This window comes from Pongo pygmaeus, chromosome 6 (assembly GCF_028885625.2).
Source record: "Pongo pygmaeus isolate AG05252 chromosome 6, NHGRI_mPonPyg2-v2.0_pri, whole genome shotgun sequence".
Taxonomy (NCBI): Eukaryota; Metazoa; Chordata; class Mammalia; order Primates; family Hominidae; genus Pongo; species Pongo pygmaeus.
In genome coordinates, this window is record NC_072379.2 from 24,798,513 (window position 1) to 24,815,786 (window position 17,274).

Sequence of the window (17,274 nt, forward strand, 5' to 3'; positions counted from 1 at the left end):
CATTTTGTCAGCCAAGAAATTCTCTCTCCAGGGCTTATTTTGTGCTAGACCTGGTGGTGGGTGCCACAGGTACCACCTAACTGTTGAATGCTGTGTTACTAAAGGAATTAATGAGGCTCAAAATAGCACCCGTGTCAAAGGTACGACACTGTGAAAACACGCCATGATCGGAATTACTATTTTTGGGAGGATGCACAGATTTGGAGGACCAGATTTTCATACACATTCATTAAACCAAGGAAGTCAAAAAACTTCCTAAAGTTAAAGGCTGGAAAGGAATTTTTACCATTACCTTAAGAGATGTCCCATTTCTTAAGAACTTGGAGTCATTGCTTGATGGAGAAAGGATGCCGGTGGCAGACACGGTGGTCCTATCTGTGAAATCTCCTTGGGATGTGCCAGTTGTGGTGAGTTTGCTGTGGGGGAAATGTTTGAGACCACTGTTAGCAAGGACTTGAGAAGTGCACCAGGCATTGTGCACCAAAAGCAGGAGGAAGGGCTTGAGGTCCCCTTGAGTCCTCATGTGGATGGGTGGGCCCATGGCAGAGAAGCACTAGTAGATGAATGTTTGTAAGACTCCATATTGGGGGTTTTCCTGTCCTGGAGGCCAACACCTCCATTTCTCTTTATCTCTCTCATTTCTCTTTCTCTCTTTCTTTCTGTCTCTCTTTGCATTTCTTCCAAATTCCCAGGTGGTCCTGATGCAACTGGACTCAGGACCACAAATAGAGAACCTCTGCTCTCAAGGGTGGCAGAGAAGTAGATGCAAGTAGCTTCAATTCCTGAATCACCACACGTGAAAGGCCAACCAGCAAATACCAACCCGGGGCTCTGAGTGAGAGATCAGCCAGTGTGTTTAACCTCTGAGATTTGGGAATTAACTATCATAGAGGCTCAAATTACTTAATTAAGGCAGAAGAAACGATAGTTGTCTCAGTGGAGAAGAGGAAAACCTCACTGAGGTTTCTGACTATTATTCCTTGGCTTAAAATACAAGACTCTTTAGACCCTAACCTTCTCCCCCAAGTCTCCCACCAGCCTCGCACTCTCTCTAGATTCTAGGTCAACAAGGCTGCAGCAGGAACACTGAGAAAAGGGGGCAGAAGTGAAATCACCTTAGTTGGCCAAAAGACAGCCTTCTGAAAGCTAGGTATGAAATAAGAATATTGCAGACCCAATAATTTATGTATTAATTTTTGAGATAATTGTAGATTTGTATGCAGTTATAGAGAATAAATCAGAGATTCCATATAACTTTTACCCCGTTATTCCAATAGAAATTGCTTGCAAAAATACATTAACAAAATCAGAATATTGATATTGATACGACCAAGATATAAAACATTTCCATCACCACAAGCATCTTTCTGGTTGCTTTTTTAATAGCCACATCCACTTACCTCCAACTTTCTTTTCTATTGGCTTGTTTCAGAAAACTGCCAAACTATTTTTCCAACTTACATCCTCACCAGCAGTGTATAAATGATCTGGTTTCCTCACATTATCAATAGCATTTGTTATTACTATTTTTTTTAATTTTAGCCATTCTGATAGGTGTGGAATATTTCACTGCCGTTCTAATTTACATCTCCCTAATGGCTAACGATATTGAGTATCTTTTCATGTGCTTATTTGTCCTCTGTATATCTTCTTCAGTATCTCTCATTCATTCTATGTCTTTTTTTTTTTTAATGAGACAGGGTCTTGCTCTGTTGCCCAGGCTGGAACACAGTGGCGTGATCATGGCTCACTGCAGCCTCTTAACTCCTGGGCTCAAGGCAATCCTCTCACCTCAGCCTCCTCAGTAGCTGGGACTACAGGCATGAGCCACCATGCTTGGCTCATTCAGGGGAATTGTTTGAACCCAGGAGGCAGAGGCTGCAGTGAGCCGAGATCACGCCACTGCACTCCAGCCTGGGTGACAGAGCAAGACTCCAAAAAAAAAAACTTTTTTTTGTAGAGACAGGGTCTCACTACATTGCCCAGGCTGGTCTCAAACTCCTGGGCTCAAACGATCCTCCCACCTCAGCCTCCCAAAATGCGAGGATTACAGTCATGAACCTTTCATTCATTCTTTAAAAGATATTTGCTGTGTGCGGATTGTAGAGAGGCACAGTTCTAGGAAGTATAGATACGGTGAGAGGCAAGTTACCTAAAGGATCAGAGCAAGAAGACACTGTCATTGCTGGGGTACTGACTGTCTCCTAGACAGGAGCAAGATTAACCATGATCTAAGTGAATGAGTTAACAATCTCAAAAATATCAAATCTTTTTTTAACTAGAAGGGGCAGTTGTTGGTCAGTGTGGCAAAGATTTGGAGACGCATCTTTCGTCTGGTGGTATCTCTCAGCAGAAGACAGAGAGAAAGCACTACAGCCCTTTCGCTCTTCTTATAAGGCAATGTACCTCAATCTGTCTTAACTGAGAAGCCATCTTCCGTGCACCTACGTACAGGGGGAAAAGGTGCTGATGTGCTACTGTATATGTGCTACTGTATATATATGTGCATATATATATATATATATATATATATATATATTTTTTTTTTTTGAGATGCAGTCTCAGTCTGTCACCCAGGCTGGGGTGCAGTGGCATGATCTAGGCTCATTGCAACCTCTGCCTCCCAGGTTCAAGTGATTCTCCTGCCTCAGCCTCCCACATAGTTGGGACTACAGGCGAGTACCACCACGCCCGGCTAATTTTTTGTATTTTTAATAGAGACAGGGTTTCACCGTGTTTGCCAGGATGGTCTTGATCTCCTGACCTCATGATCCACCCACCTTGGCCTCCCAAAGTGCTGGGATTACAGGCGTGAGCCACCACACCCAGCTCTATAAGTACCCTATATTTATAGGGATCTGAAGAAAGGTAACACAGGCTTTCTGGTTACACATCGGTCTATTTAGAGTTGGGTTACTGTGAGTCTTTCTGAAGATCAATTCCCCTCAGAGTGCATTGACAATATCAAGTTTATAGGCTTGCTCAACTTAGAGGGACATTTCACTGACCTTGACGTCATGTGAAGCCTCATGACAGCAAATCAAACTTCCTTGGTGACCTTCCACCTTTACCACAGGCCTGTCTTAAAGTATTAACCCAAATTGTTGGCAGTTTCATTCTTCTCAGGCTTTGTGTGTGTTCATCTGCCTGCCTGGAATTGTCTCTCTGCTTTGTTTACCAGGAGAACTCCTACATTTCCCCCAAAACCCAATTCAAATATCCACTCTATTGTGATGACTCTTTTTTTAAGTGTTTTCAGTTTTTATTTTCTTTGGACTTATCATCGTACTTTGGATGTGCCTTTGTTTTTAATTACCTATTTAATGCCTGTTGGATATAGGCTCTAAGGTTGCTATTTTGTGTATTTGATCCTCACACAAACTCCTTATAGAGATTTTATTTTTTTGAGAGAGGGTCTTACTCTGTCACCCAGGCTGGAGTGCAGTAGCATGATCATAGCTCAATGCAGCCTCAAACTCTTGGGATCAAGCAATCCTCCTGCCTTGGCCTCTTGAGTAGCTGGGACTATAGGCATGTGCCACCATGGCTGGTTAATTTTTAAAAAATTTTTTGTAGAGATGGGGTCTCCCTATGTCACCCAGGCTGGTCTTGAACTCCCAACTGCAAGGGATCCTCCTGCCTCAGCCTCCAAACTGAGGAGAAAGGAACTACCCAAACTAGGGGGCATCCCAAAGTGCTGAGATTACAGGTGTGAGCCACCACACCTGGCCAGAGAGAGATGTTTTTATCCACATATTATAAACGATAGATTTAAGCCTCAGAAAGTTTAAGTCCAGTCATACAGTCAGTGAGTTTCCTAGGCTAAAATTCTAATTGCGATGTGTCGGCTGCAAAGGGCAGGCCCTTTTAAGCACCTCATTCTGATCACGGCACTTGGTTATTTATTTGCTTGTCTACGCCTCCATTAGTCTGTGTTTATAAGACCCATGACTGTGTATCACACTCACACCGTCACCGCCTTGCCCCAGCCGTGCCATGCACGTGTGTTGAGTGAATAAGTGGATGAGTGAGTGAGTGAATGAATACATGAATTTTTCACATGGCAGAGATACAGTCATGTGTAATAGATTTTGAACAAATATTTTATTTCACTGTCGGTAGCCTTCTGTCTTGAATTAACTACTATTATCTTCTCTTGCTATCCATCTTATATTTTAAAAAATTCCACTGAGATATTCATGGGAAGATGTTCCTCCCAGTCCCTTCTGGAGAACTGTCCAACCACACAGTACTAATTTCATACAACTTAAATGGCCCAGACATTTAGCTTACCTCTCTCATTTATATTACAGTACAAATCTGGGATGTGCTTCTTTAAGTGACAGGAGACAGCCTCTAATCTACACATGATTTCTTCTCAACTGCTCTCTCTGTGTAATGGCAGATGGTTCACAGGCCCATCCTGTGAATGTTATGGTACTTAATGCATAAATAGAGTCTGGGAGGGGAGGAGAGAGAGAGAGAGATGAGATAAAAGACAATTACCATTTGTTCACATTTGAAATCCCATTTAGAGGAGGAGTTGCGGCTCAAAAATGGAAGATGGAGATGGAGCGAGGAGGAAGCCAGTTACATACAAGGTAAAATCTGGGGGATTAGCTGGATATAATTGACAGCAGAGATGTTTATTTCATGCAAGCACAACCTTGATTTCTTCTAATCTGCTTGCTTAAATATTAGGACTTCAGGAAGGCAACCTCCATATTTTACATGAAACAAATTTGCAGTTAAAATAAAATAATTATTAACATTTTACAACAAATGCTTAATCTATTTAATATTTAATTATCTTCTACAGAGCAAATGAATAATTTAAATAAACACTTAGATCCTCTCATGAAACAAAAACACAAAGAGATTTCTAACAAACTTTTAAAACAATATATAGCCACAGCAGAAATGGGGAAAAAAATGCAATCAAGTAGGAGGCCCTTTTCTGTCCATGAAATTAGCAAAGATACAAAAATTATGATCCAAATCGTGGTAAATATATAACGCAATGTGCAGCCTCATATACTTTTGGCTGGAATATGAATTAGTTCCATCTTTTCAGAATTATCTACAAAGAATAGTAAAAGTACACAGAAACATTATCTCTAAATTCGGTTTCTGAAAACTTATCTTAAAGCAATAATTCAAGATTGGTGGAGGGAAGGAAAGTTTTATACAAAAAGACATTCGTCACACTCTTGTTATTACTGGGGTAAAGTAGGTAAAAAAATAAATGACTAAATCTAGAAATCTGGTTTGGTCACAGTAGAGTCCTACAACAAAATATTTTATGTCTTTTACCCACTGCTTTTGTTGACATCTGTAGATAAGCTAAATAGTCAGTTGTATTTTCTTGTAGATTTTGATTTTTTTTTTTTTAAAGACAGAGTCTCACTCTGTTGCCCAGGCTGGAGTGCAGTGGTGCAATCTCGGCTCACTGCAACCTCCCCCTCCCAGGTTCAAGCAATTCTCTGGCCTCAGCCTCCCAAGTAGCTGGGATTACAGGCATGTCACACCATGGTCGGCTAATTTTTTGTATTTTTAGTAGAGATGGAACTTTGCCATGTTGGCCAAGCTGGTCTCAGACTCCTGGCCTCAAGTGATCCACCTGCCTTGGCCTTCCGAAGTGGTGGGATTACAGGCATGAGCCACCAAGCCTGGTCGGATGTTCTTATTTCTTGTTTTTTGTTTTTTTTTTTTCCAGAGTCAGGGTCTCAGTCTGTCACTCAGGCTAGAGTGCAATGGTGCAGTCATAGCTCACTGCAGCCTCCAACTCCTGAGCTCAAACAACTCTCCTGCCTCAGCCCCCCAAGTAGCTGGGACTACACCACTATGTACACTATGTTCACCACTATGCCTGGCTAATTTTGCGTTTTGTTGTTGTTGTTGTTGTTTTTATAGGGATGGGGTCTTGCTATGTTGCTCAGGTTCATTTCCAATTCCTGGCCTCAAGCAACTCTCCTGCCTCATCCTCTGAAAGTGCTTGGATTACAGGCATAAGCCACTGTGCCTGCCTCTCATTTCTTCCTTCTAACCCTTTATTCTATAGAGAACTTATTTTAACATGTGATATGAAGAGTCAGAGGATATGGGTCCAAATCTTATCTTTGCCATCAGCTAAGTTACCTTTGATTCATGGAAACAAAAATGACCTCACCTACCTCACAGATTGCTTGTGAATCTGCTGTGAGTTGGTGCATATAGAATTAGTGAGATTTGTTTTAATTGGTTTCCTAGCTCATGGCCAAGGGGATGCCGCACATCACCCCATCTATCAGGAGACCGATAGTAAGAACTGGGGCTGGGCGCAGTGGCTCATGCCCGTAATCCCACATTTCGGGAAGCTGAGGAAAGCATGTCTCTTGAGGCCAGGAGTTCGAGACCAGCCTGGCTAACATAGCAAAACCTCATCTCTACTAAAAATACAAAAAAATTAGCTGGGCATGGTGGCATGTGTTTGTAGTCCCAGCTACTCAGGAGGCTGAGATCGTGCCACTGTACTTCAGCCTGGGCGACAGAGTGAGAGAGACCCTGTTTCCCCCAAGAAAAGACAGTGAGAGAATAGGAACTGGAATGGTTGGATAAATCTATGTGGAAAATGCAATCCTGAATCATGTATTATAAATAAGGAGAGGCCGGGTGCAGTGGCTCATGCCTGTAATCCCAGCACTTTGGGAGGCCAAGGCGGGTGGATCACGAGGTCAGGAGTTCAAGATCAGCCTGGCCAACATGGTAAACCCCATCTCTACTAAAAATACAAAACTTAGCTGGGTGGGTTGGCAGGTGCCTGTAGTCCCAGCTACTTGGGAGACTGAGGCAGGAGAATTGCTTGAACCCAGGAGGCAGAGGTTATAGTGAGCTGAGGCAGTGCCACTGTACTTCAGCCTGGGTGACAGACACTGTCCCCCCAAATAGAGAGAGAGAGAATAAAAACTGGAATAGTTGGAGAAATCTATGTGGAAAAGGCAATCCTGAATCACCCATTAAAAATAAGGGCCAGGCGCGGTGGTGGCTCACACCTGTAATCCCAGCACATTGGGAGGGTGAGGTGGGCAGATCACTAGGTCAGGAGATCGAGACCATCCTGGCCAACATGGTGAAACCCTGTCTCTACTAAAAATACAAAAAATTAGCCAGCCATGGTGGCACGTGCCTTAGTCCCAGCTACTCGGGAGGCTGAGGCAGGTGAATCGCTTGAACTCGGGAGGCAGAGGTTGTAGTGAGCTGAGATCACACCACTGCACTCCAGACTGGGCAACAGAGTGAGACTCCATTCCATGCCCCTGCAAAAAAAAAAAAAAAAAGATGAAAGACTTCCATTTCTATCCATGAAAGTAAAACACGGATCAGAGTTCCACTCCAGCCTTAAATGACTAGAACATCAGATAAATGGAAGAGCCAAGTGTTTTCAGAGATTGAAAAATAGACAACACAGGACATTGATCCCTGCAGTAAGACCAGCAAATGAGGTGAGCTGTAGGAGTGCCCCAACTCACCACCTGCAGAGAGGTACCATGGCTAATCCCAGTGGACAGGGAGCACAGCAAAGCCAGGTGGCCTTGCAGAATTGAAGGGACAGAGTGTGGTTCTAGGGCAGGTGGCTGGAGTTGGCATGGATGTTTCCTGGAGATAATGAAGCCAAGCCAGAAAGAGAGATCCAGTGATTCACAGACCAGCCTGGGTAACATGGTGAAACTGTCTCTACCAAAAATTAGCCGAGCGTGGTGGTGCACACTTGTAATTCCTGCTACTCAGGAGGCTGAGGCAGAAGATTCGTTTGAACCCTGCTGGGAGTGGAGGGTGCAGTGAGCTGAGGTTGTGCCACTGCACTCCAGCCTGGGCGACAGAAGGAGTGAGTCTCTGCCTGAATCTTTGAATACTGCTGTGTGCGTGTGTAAGAAGAAACTACCCAAATTGGGGGGTGGGGAGAGGGCATCCCTATCCTTCCCAAACTGGGCCCCTATTGTAATGGTAGGGGTGGAGGATACTTCTAGGTAACACTGAAGTGGTGATCAAAGTCCTCCCTAAAGCGTTCCCCTTTAGTGATATCCAACTGCCCCCCTACTCACTGGCAAATTTTTATTTACCTGGAACACCAACCTCAGATCTTTTTATTTTTTCTTTTCAGACAGGGTCTCCCTCTGTCACCCAGGTTGGAGTGCACTGGCATGATCACAGCTCACTGCAGCCTTGACCTCCTGGGCTCAAGCGATCCTCCTACCTCAGCCCCTGAGTAATTGGGACCACAGGCATGCCTCGCCATGCCCAGCTCACTTTAAAAAATTATTTTTTGTAGAGATGGGGTCGCCCTATATTGAGAAAGCAAGTCAGGGTCTTGCTCTCTCACCCAGGCTGGAGTGCAATTGTGCAATCATAGCTCACTGCAGCCTCCAGCTCCTGAGCTCAAGCAATTCTCCTGCCTCAGCTTTTCAAGTAGCTAAGATGACAGGTGTGCACACTATGCCTGGCTTATTTTGTCTTTTGTGTGTGTGTGTGTGTGTGTGTGTGTGTGTAGAGATGGGGTCTTGCTATGTTGCCCAGGTTGATCTCAAACACCCGGCCTCAAGCAATCCTCTCACCTAGGCCTCCCAAAGTCCTGGGATTACAGGCATGAGGCACCGCACCCAGTCTGAGCCCAAATCTTCCTATGTCTATATTGCTTTCCCTACAAATTCAAGAACCTGAAAAGACGTTCAGCCCAAGGCTACATCCCAACCACAAATACATAAAAACCACCGCAAACACAACTAAGGCCTTCTCCATTCACTATCATGGACTGAAATATTTGTTGTTGTTGTTGTTGCTGTACACATAATATTTTATATGTTCCTAATAATAATGCTGTGAATGAAGGATGGTAAATGTGCTTTGCCAGCTTTCAGAAACCTAGTACACAGAGAGGTTTATTAACTTTTCCAAATCTGCACAGCAAGATAAGGGGAGAAGTGGAACCAGAGTTGAGGTTAACTAGTACTTAAGTTGATTCTTCCCAAGAAATAAAAAATAAACTTGTAGGCTGGGCACAGTGGCTCACCCCTGAAATCCCAGCACTTTGGGAGGCTGAGGTGGGTGGATCACCTGAGGTCAGGAGTTTGAGACTAGCCTGGTCAACATGGTGAAACCCCATCTCTAAAAATACAAAAATTAGCCAGGTGTAGTGGTGCATTCCCAGCTACTAGGGAGGTTGACGCATGAGAATTGCTTGAAACTGGGGGACAGAGGTTGCAGTGAGCCAAGACTGCACCACTGCCCTCCAGCTTGGGCAACAGAGCAAGACTCCGTCTCAAAAATGAATCAACAAATAAACACATTCATTAAGATACTTCTTGGTATTCATCATCATTCCCCAGACACCTGGGAAATAAGAAACTCTACCTTTTCTGTGCATGAAAACAAACTCTGCAACAAGAAGCCTTCTTGAGTCTGAATTTATTAGAAAATCTGCATTTATAACACACTGGATCTCTGTAGAATGTAACTTTGCGTCCACATGAAAATATGGTTTGACAGCAAAATCATGGTATGAAAGCAAGATCATGTTCCAGACGGCATGCCCTCAATAGATACTATTTAGCGCGTGCTTTGTCAGACATCACAGAGTACCTGGGAAGCAACAATACATAGAACTCCTCTCTCCTGAGCCCACAGTCCAGTCAAAGAGAGGCAAAGAAACATCGGCAGTGCCTGGCGAGAACACTGGGAGAGCCAGGTTCGGGCTGCAACAGGGGCAGAGCATGCGGAAGGTTCCCTCAGCCTGGCGCAGGTAGGGTAAACCTCCCCACAGGGGGACAGCTGTGGGGAGACTCTGAGAGTGAATAGAAATCTTTTCAGCCATGCATCGTGTGACTCATGCTCATATTCCCAGTACTTTGAGAGTCTGAGGGGAGAGAATCACTTAAGGCCAGGAGGTCAAGACCAGCCTGAGAGTGAGACTAGATCTCTACAAAAAAAAAATTTTTTTTTTTTGAGATGGAGTCTCGTCCTGTCACCCAGGCTGGAGTGCAATGGCGCAATCTCAGCTAACTGCAACTTCCACCCGGCTAATTTTTTGTATCTTTAGTAGAGACGGGCTTTCACCATGTTGGCCAGGCTAGTCTTGAACTTCTGACCTCGTGATCCACCCATCTCGGTCTCCCAAAGTGCTAGGACTACAGGCATGAGTCACCGCGCCCAGCCCCCAAAATTTTAAAAATAGACTGCCCATGGTGGTTCATGCCTGTCGTCCCAGCTACTCAGGAGGCTGAGGCAGGGGAATCGCTTCAGCCCAGGGGTTCAAGGCTGCAGTGAGCTATGATGGCACCACTGCACTCCAGCCTACACAACAGAACAAGACCCTGTCAAAAAAAAAAAAAAAAAAAAAAAAAGGCTAGCACAGTGGATCACACCTCTAATCTCAGCACTTTGGGAGGCCAAGGCAGGAAGATCAATTGAGTCCAGGAACTCGAGACCAGCTTGGGCAACATAGCAAGAACCTATCTCTAAAAAAATAAAGAAAAAACAAGAATCTTTTAGTTGGTGATTATGGTGCCCACATGGGCATTCCAGGCAGAAGAAACAGCTCAAGCAAGAGCAGGAGAGCAAACGAGGGCAGTGGAAACAGATCAGTGGCTGGGATAGAGGGGAGAAGGAGATGAAAACCCAGGAGAGAGCAGAGGACACTGAGTGTCCTGACCAGGGGTTAGGGCTTTGTCCTGTGGGCATGGGGGAGCCAATGACAGGACTCTCAAATTTTGATCTGTGGCCGGGCGCAGTGGCTCACACCTGTAATCCCAGTGCTTTGTGAGGGTGAGGCAGGAGGATCACTTGAGCCCAGGAATCAAAACCAGCCTGGGCAACATAGCAAGACCCCATCTCTACAAAAGTAAAAAAATTAGCCAGGCATGTTGGCATGTGCCTATGTTCCCAGCTACTCAGGAGGCTGAGGTGGGAGGATCACTTGGGCCCAGGAAGTTTAGGCTGCAGTGAGCAGTGATCACACCACTGCACTCCAGTCTGGAAGACAGAGAGAGACCCGGTCTCACAAACAAACACACACAAATTTGGATTTGTTAGAAAGACCACTTGGGCACGGGTGATACGAGGCTGTCTAGAAACAAAGCCGATAAGGAGGCCACCTCAGAGGATCAAGTGAGTGGGGCAGAGGCCTGGCTGCTGGCGGGGAGGGAACATGGATGGGGCAGTGGGAGATGAGCCCAAAGCTGAAGTGAGGGGAGCAGTGCAGTGGACGCAGGGCAGGCTGGGGGAGGTGAGTGACATCTCTGTCCCGAGAGAACACACAAGCAGAAAGTTCAATACCACTTACCTGATGAAAACCTGCAATTGTTTCTGCTCCGTACCCGCTCTGAATAATGGGCTTCTCAAACTGGGTGGCCAGCTGCAGCTGAATCAACTCCAGGTGCCTGTAGTCATGATACCAAGAGTAGTAGCTGTTCACACGGATCATGTTCACATGAGCCTAGGACCAGAGCAGCTGAGCCCGTTCAGCGCCCAGAAGACCACATGATTCAGCACTCATACGCTTTAGGGGCTCTTCTGGCAGAGAAGGTAAGAAGGGGATGTAATCCAGACACTCTGGGAGGCTGAGGCAGGAGGATGCCTTGAGGCCAGGAGTTCGAGACCAGCCTGGGCAACACAGCAAGACCCTGGATCTAAAAATACAGTAGTAAGACAATGAACAGGGCACAGTGGCTCCGGCCTGTAATCCCAGCACATTGAGAGGCCAGGGTGGGAGGAATGCTTGAGCACAGGAGTTTGAGACCAGCCTGGGCAACGTCATGTGACCCCATTTGTACAAAAACAAAAAATAAAAAATAAAAAAATAACTAGAAGGGAAGAGCCACCTCTCAAGGCTGAGAACATCCAAGTTCACCAGTTTAGATCCTGAAATTACCCTGCCTCACAGGCAGGAAACATGGTGACAAAATGGCCCAAAGGAAGCAGGCCTGTGACTGCACCAATGTGGCAGCTGAAAACGGCTGAGAGAAGCAGAGCAGCTGCCAACACGCAGTCCTCAGGTAAAGCCCAGGGCCCCCGCCACTGGAACTGACTCTTCTCCAGGCAGCAGTCCCATCACTGGGCTTCCCCTCACCTTGCTCTGGAGAAGCGCTCCCATCTGAGGGGCCGATGCAGTCATTCTCACAGAAAGTCTTTTTTTGTTTTGTTTTGGATACAGAGCCTCACTGTGTTGCCCAGGCTAGAACGTAGGGGCGCGATCTTGCTCACTGCAACTTCTGTCTCCCATGATCAAGTGCTTCTCGTGCCTCAGCCTCCCAAGTAGCTGGGATTAGAGGCATGCGCCATCACGTCCAGCTAATTTTTTGTATTTTTTGTGGAAACAAGGTTTCACCAGTTGGCTGGGCTGGTCTCGAACTCCTGACCTCAAGTGATCTGTCCACCTTAGCCTCCCAAAGTGCTGGGATTACAGGCGTAAGCCACCATGCCCGGTCATCACAGAGAATCTTGAGGCACCTTTCATGAGGCAGCATTCACGAGGCAGCACTGTGGGCTGTAGAGGGCCTGAGAGTCCCACCTAGGAGCAGGGCAGAGATGACCGAGCCACCGGCAGCTTCAGCAAAGTGGTGCTCAGGGCTGAGCAGCAGAGGCTTCTGTGTCCAACTGGCTAGTTTCTAATGCATCCTGAATACACTTCTTTCTAGTAAGAATGCTGGCCAAGTGCAGTGGCTCACGCCTGTAATCCCAGCACTTTGGGAGGCCGAGGTGGGTGGATCACCTGAGGTCAGGAGTTTGAGACGAGCCTGGCCAACATGGCAAAATCCCATTTCTACTAAAAAATACAAAACTTAAGTCGGGCATGGTAGTGTGCGCCTGTAATCCCAGCTACATCGGAGGCCGAGACAGGAGAATTGCTTGAACCTGGGAGGGGGAGGTTGCAGTAAGCCAAGATTGTACCTTTGCATTCCAGCCTGGGCAACAGAGCAAGACTCCACCTCAAAAAAGAATGCTAATGGCAGCTTGTGCCTGTAATCCCACCACTTTGGGAGGACAAGGTAGGAGGATCACTTGAGCTCAAGGGTTTGAGACCAGCCTGGGCAACATAGTGAGATCCCATCTCTAAAAAATAATTTAAAATTAGCCAAGCACAGTGGTGCACACCTGGAATCCCAGCTACTCGGGACACTGAGGCAAGAGGATCGCTTGGGCCCAGGAATTCAAGGCTGCAGTGAGCTATGATCACACCACTGCACTCCAGCCAGGGCAACAGAGAAAGATCTTGCCTCTACAAAAGAAAAAGAAAAACAAAGGCTCCAACCCTGGAGTTACTGAATCAGGATCTCAGAATGCAGAGATTGCCATTTCAAAAAAACTTCCCCTAGAGATTCTGATCAGCCAGGTGTGGGCCAGATGAACTCTAAGCTCCTTTAAACCTTTGACATTTTATGAGTCTATTAAATCAAAGTGCAAAAAACGCTGAGTCCAAACTGAGCAAACAAATCCCACCTATGGGATTTGTCCTATGCCCACCCTCCTTGTATTGAGAAAGCCACACTGCCTGGCAAGTAAGCAGGGAGAGAATTCTCACTAACCTAAAGATCATCTTTGAAAACAGACTGGCTGAGGCTCGGTGCGGTGGCCCACACCTGTAACCCCAGACCTTTGGGAGGCTGAGGCAGGAGGATCACTTGAGCCCAGGAGTTCAAGATCAGCCTGGGCAACATGGCGAGACCCTGTCTCTATCTTTTTAAGTAAGAAAACAAAATTAAAAAAAAAACCCAGATTGGCAGCTCATGGTCCTTTCCAGTTGTTCCATGATCAGGCTTCAGGACAAGCCCAGGCAAAGGTGGGGAAAAATGAGGGGGGACCCCCAGGCTCACCCCTTTATCTGCTGCACAGTTGGAGTTGGTCACAAAGGTCACAGGCCGTGAGGGGTCCAAGACTTTGGTGTGAGCGATCACCATCCTGTCTACAAAAGGCAGAAGACAGGTTCCATCAGTCCAGGAATGGCTCAGACACCCTTCCATCCTCTCTGTCCCATCTTCCCCCACCAGAACACAACACGAGACCAGGCACAATGGCTCACACTGGTAATCCCTACACTTTGGGAGGCTGAGGCAGGTGTATCACTTAAGGTCGGGAGTTCAAGATCAGCCTGGCCAACATGGCGAAACCCTGTCTCTACTACAAATACAAAAATTAGCCGAGCATGGTGGCACACGTCTGTAACACCAGCTACTCAGGAGGCTGAGGCACAAGAATCGCTTGAACCCAGGAGGTGGAGGTTGTAGTGAGCCGGGATCGTGCCACTGCACTCCAGCCTGGTCCACAGAGCAAGAACCTGTCTCGAAACAAACAAATGAACAAACAAAACAAAAAAGAAAAGAAAAAAAGGCATGAAGCCACTGCTTTCTTCCCTAACTTCAGATGTATTTTATGTAAGGGCACACGATCCTGTAGTCCTAGACTGAGCTCTCTAACATCACTCTTTCTTCCCCTGCCTCCGAATCCTGTCCCCCCAGAGGAGCAGCCACCTTTCCAGGTACACAGAGCTGAGGTCAGTGGGCTGAACACTGGCAAAAATGAGGTTGACTCCCTGAAACAGCTCTTGAACACAGGAGCGGATGGATGCAGATTTGGGTGGGATATTTACTAATGCATCAAGCAAACAGGGAGTGTGGGCTCTCAGATGAGAAGCTTCAAAGCCTTGTGACAGCCTGGCTGAACCACTCCAGCCTGGGCAGCTCCCTCCAATTCCTGCCCCGGAAATCAAGCATCTCCTCTGGCCACCTCCCAAAGAAGCCTGTGTCAGGCACCTGCTCCTGGAAGCCAGTGCTCTCCACCTTTGCAACAAAGGACCTGTCCACCCAGTCCTGCTGAGCACACCCCTGTGCCCCCCAGCTCTGAACTGTCCTTTGCCCAGGCTGGGACAACTTCTTAGAACCTTCTGCCTACTGCAGACTTGGCTCAGCCCAAAGCACTCCATGAAATCAGGGTGTGGCGTCTGCCTCAAGGAGCATTTCTACAACCTCTACTGCCTCTGCTGCAAGTGAAAAATCCACCTCTGAACGCTGAGTTAGAATTGCATGATTGTAAGGAAAAAAGGGAGGCCGGGTGCGGTGGCTCACACCTGTAATCCCAGCACTTTGGGAAGCTGAGGCAGGCAGGTCACTTAAGGCCAGGAGTTCGAGGCCAGCCTGGCCAACATGGTGAAACCCCATCTCTATTAAAAATACAAAACTTAGCCAGGCACAGTGGCTCACGCCTGTAATCCCAGCATTTGGGAAGCCAAGGCAGGCAGATCACCTGAGGTCAGGAGTCCAAGACCAGCCTTGCCAACATGGTGAAACACTGTCTCTACTGAAAAGTGCTAAAGTTAGTTGGGCGTGGTGGCACGTACCTGTAATTTCAGCTACTTGGGAGGCTGAGGCTGGAGAATCACTTAAACCTGGGAGGTGGAGGTTGCAGTTACCCAAGATTATGCCACTGCACTCCAGCCTGGGCGACAGAGTGAGAATCCATCTCAAAAAAAAAAGGCCAACAATTAGCTGAGCATGGTGGCATACATCTACAATCCCAGCTACTTGGGAGGCTGAGGCAGGAGGATCACCTGAGCCTGGGAAGTTGAGGCTGCAGGGAGCTGAGATTGTGCCACTGCACTCCAGCCTCGGCAACCAGAGTGAGACCCTGTCCAAAAAAACAAAAAACAGCCCAGGCGCAGTGGCTCATGCATGTCTCTAATCCTGGCTACTCAGAAGGCTGAGCCAGGAGAATCACGTGAACCCGGGAGGCGGAGGTTTTAGTGAGCCAAGACTGTGCTGCCACACTCCAGCCTGGGCGACACAGCAAGACTCCATCTCAAAAAAAAAGCAAGCAAGCAAAAGAAAACCATAATTTGGGTGGGTAGATATTTGGTCCCCTGAACTGTCCGGGTATGGGCAGCCCTCCCAAAGGGCTGAGACGGGCTGATCTTGAACAGCACACACCCACCCCAGTGAGCCACCTGCCTGGGTCTCCTTCCCAATCCAGCCCAGGGCAGGCAGGGGGCACTCACTTGAAGTAGTAGCCGGCAGATTCCAGGTAGCATGCAGGCTCCTTGGCCACAGACCACGTTACCATGGCAGGGTGTGTCCCTGCACACCAGTTCCTTCATCACCCGCATGTGGTGATGCAGACACGTTGTTGAAGAGCTGCCTGCGGGCCAGGAGGGAAGGGACAGAAGATCACGGTGAGGCCCGCGGGCTGGGAAGGCGGAGTGGGTGCGTGGTGGGGACTCATGGCAGCACCAGGCCCATGGAGGGACACTACTCATCGATGACCACAATCCCATAGCGGTCACGCATCTGCAGCACCTCCTCGGCGTAGGGGTAGTGGCTGGTGTGGAAGGCATTGGCACCAAGCCAGCGAAGCAGGTTGAAGTCCTTCTCCAGCAGCGGCCAGTCGAAGCCCTTCCCTCGGATCTAGGAGACAGCAGAGCCGAGTGACCCATGTCCCTGTCAAAGCTGCACTTCCTCCAACAGCCAGGACCCTGGAGAGCCACCCCACGAGCCCCCTCTCCAGCCCAAGCACCAGCTCCACCACAGGGCAGTTTGGAGCCATTTGCCTCATTACCCTGAGCTGTGCTCAACTGCGGGACACAGGGAAGGCAAAAGTAGAAGGTGACCAGAAGCAGCCCCCACGAGGACCCAGGAGCCCCAACTCACGTCCACATCCTCATGCTTGTTGACGCTGTGGAAATACAAAGTTTTCCCATTGATGAGGAACTGGCTCTCGGTGACAGCCACAGTGCGGACCCCCACAGGGAGTGTGTAGAAGTCAGACACAGGCCCCAGTGACATCTGTGCAGTCAGCCGCACCTACGACAACCAAAGCACCAGGTGTGAGCACCCTGACAGCCTGAGCCCCATCTGGCCTGCCCTTTGGCAGGAAGGCCCTTCATGCACCCCAGCAGCTGCCTCGGGGCTGCAAGCAGAGATGTAGCAAACAGAGGCTCTGCCCTTCCCTGGCTGACCCTGGGGACCTGCCCTTCAAAACTGGGCCTTCCCCTTGACCAGACAGGGTAGCTCATGCCTGGAGTTCCCACGCTTTGGGAGGCTAAGGCAGGAGGATCACTTGAGTCCAGGAGTTTAAGACCAGCCTGGTGACAGAGTGAGACCCCCATCTCTAAAAATAATTTTTTTTTTGAGACAGTCTCACTCTGTCACCCAGGCTGGAGTACAGTGACATGATCTCAACTCACTGCAGCCTCTGCCTCCCAAATTCAAGCAATTCTCCTGCCTCAGCCTCCTGAGTAGTTGGATTACAGGCATG

At 47.7% G+C, this 17,274-nt stretch overlaps 1 pseudogene; it reads right to left on the reverse strand.

Moving 5' to 3' along the window:
• Positions 1-301: 301 nt before the first annotated feature.
• Positions 302-17,274, reverse strand: part of LOC129041466 (beta-glucuronidase-like) — a 49,263-nt pseudogene continuing 32,290 nt past the window's right edge.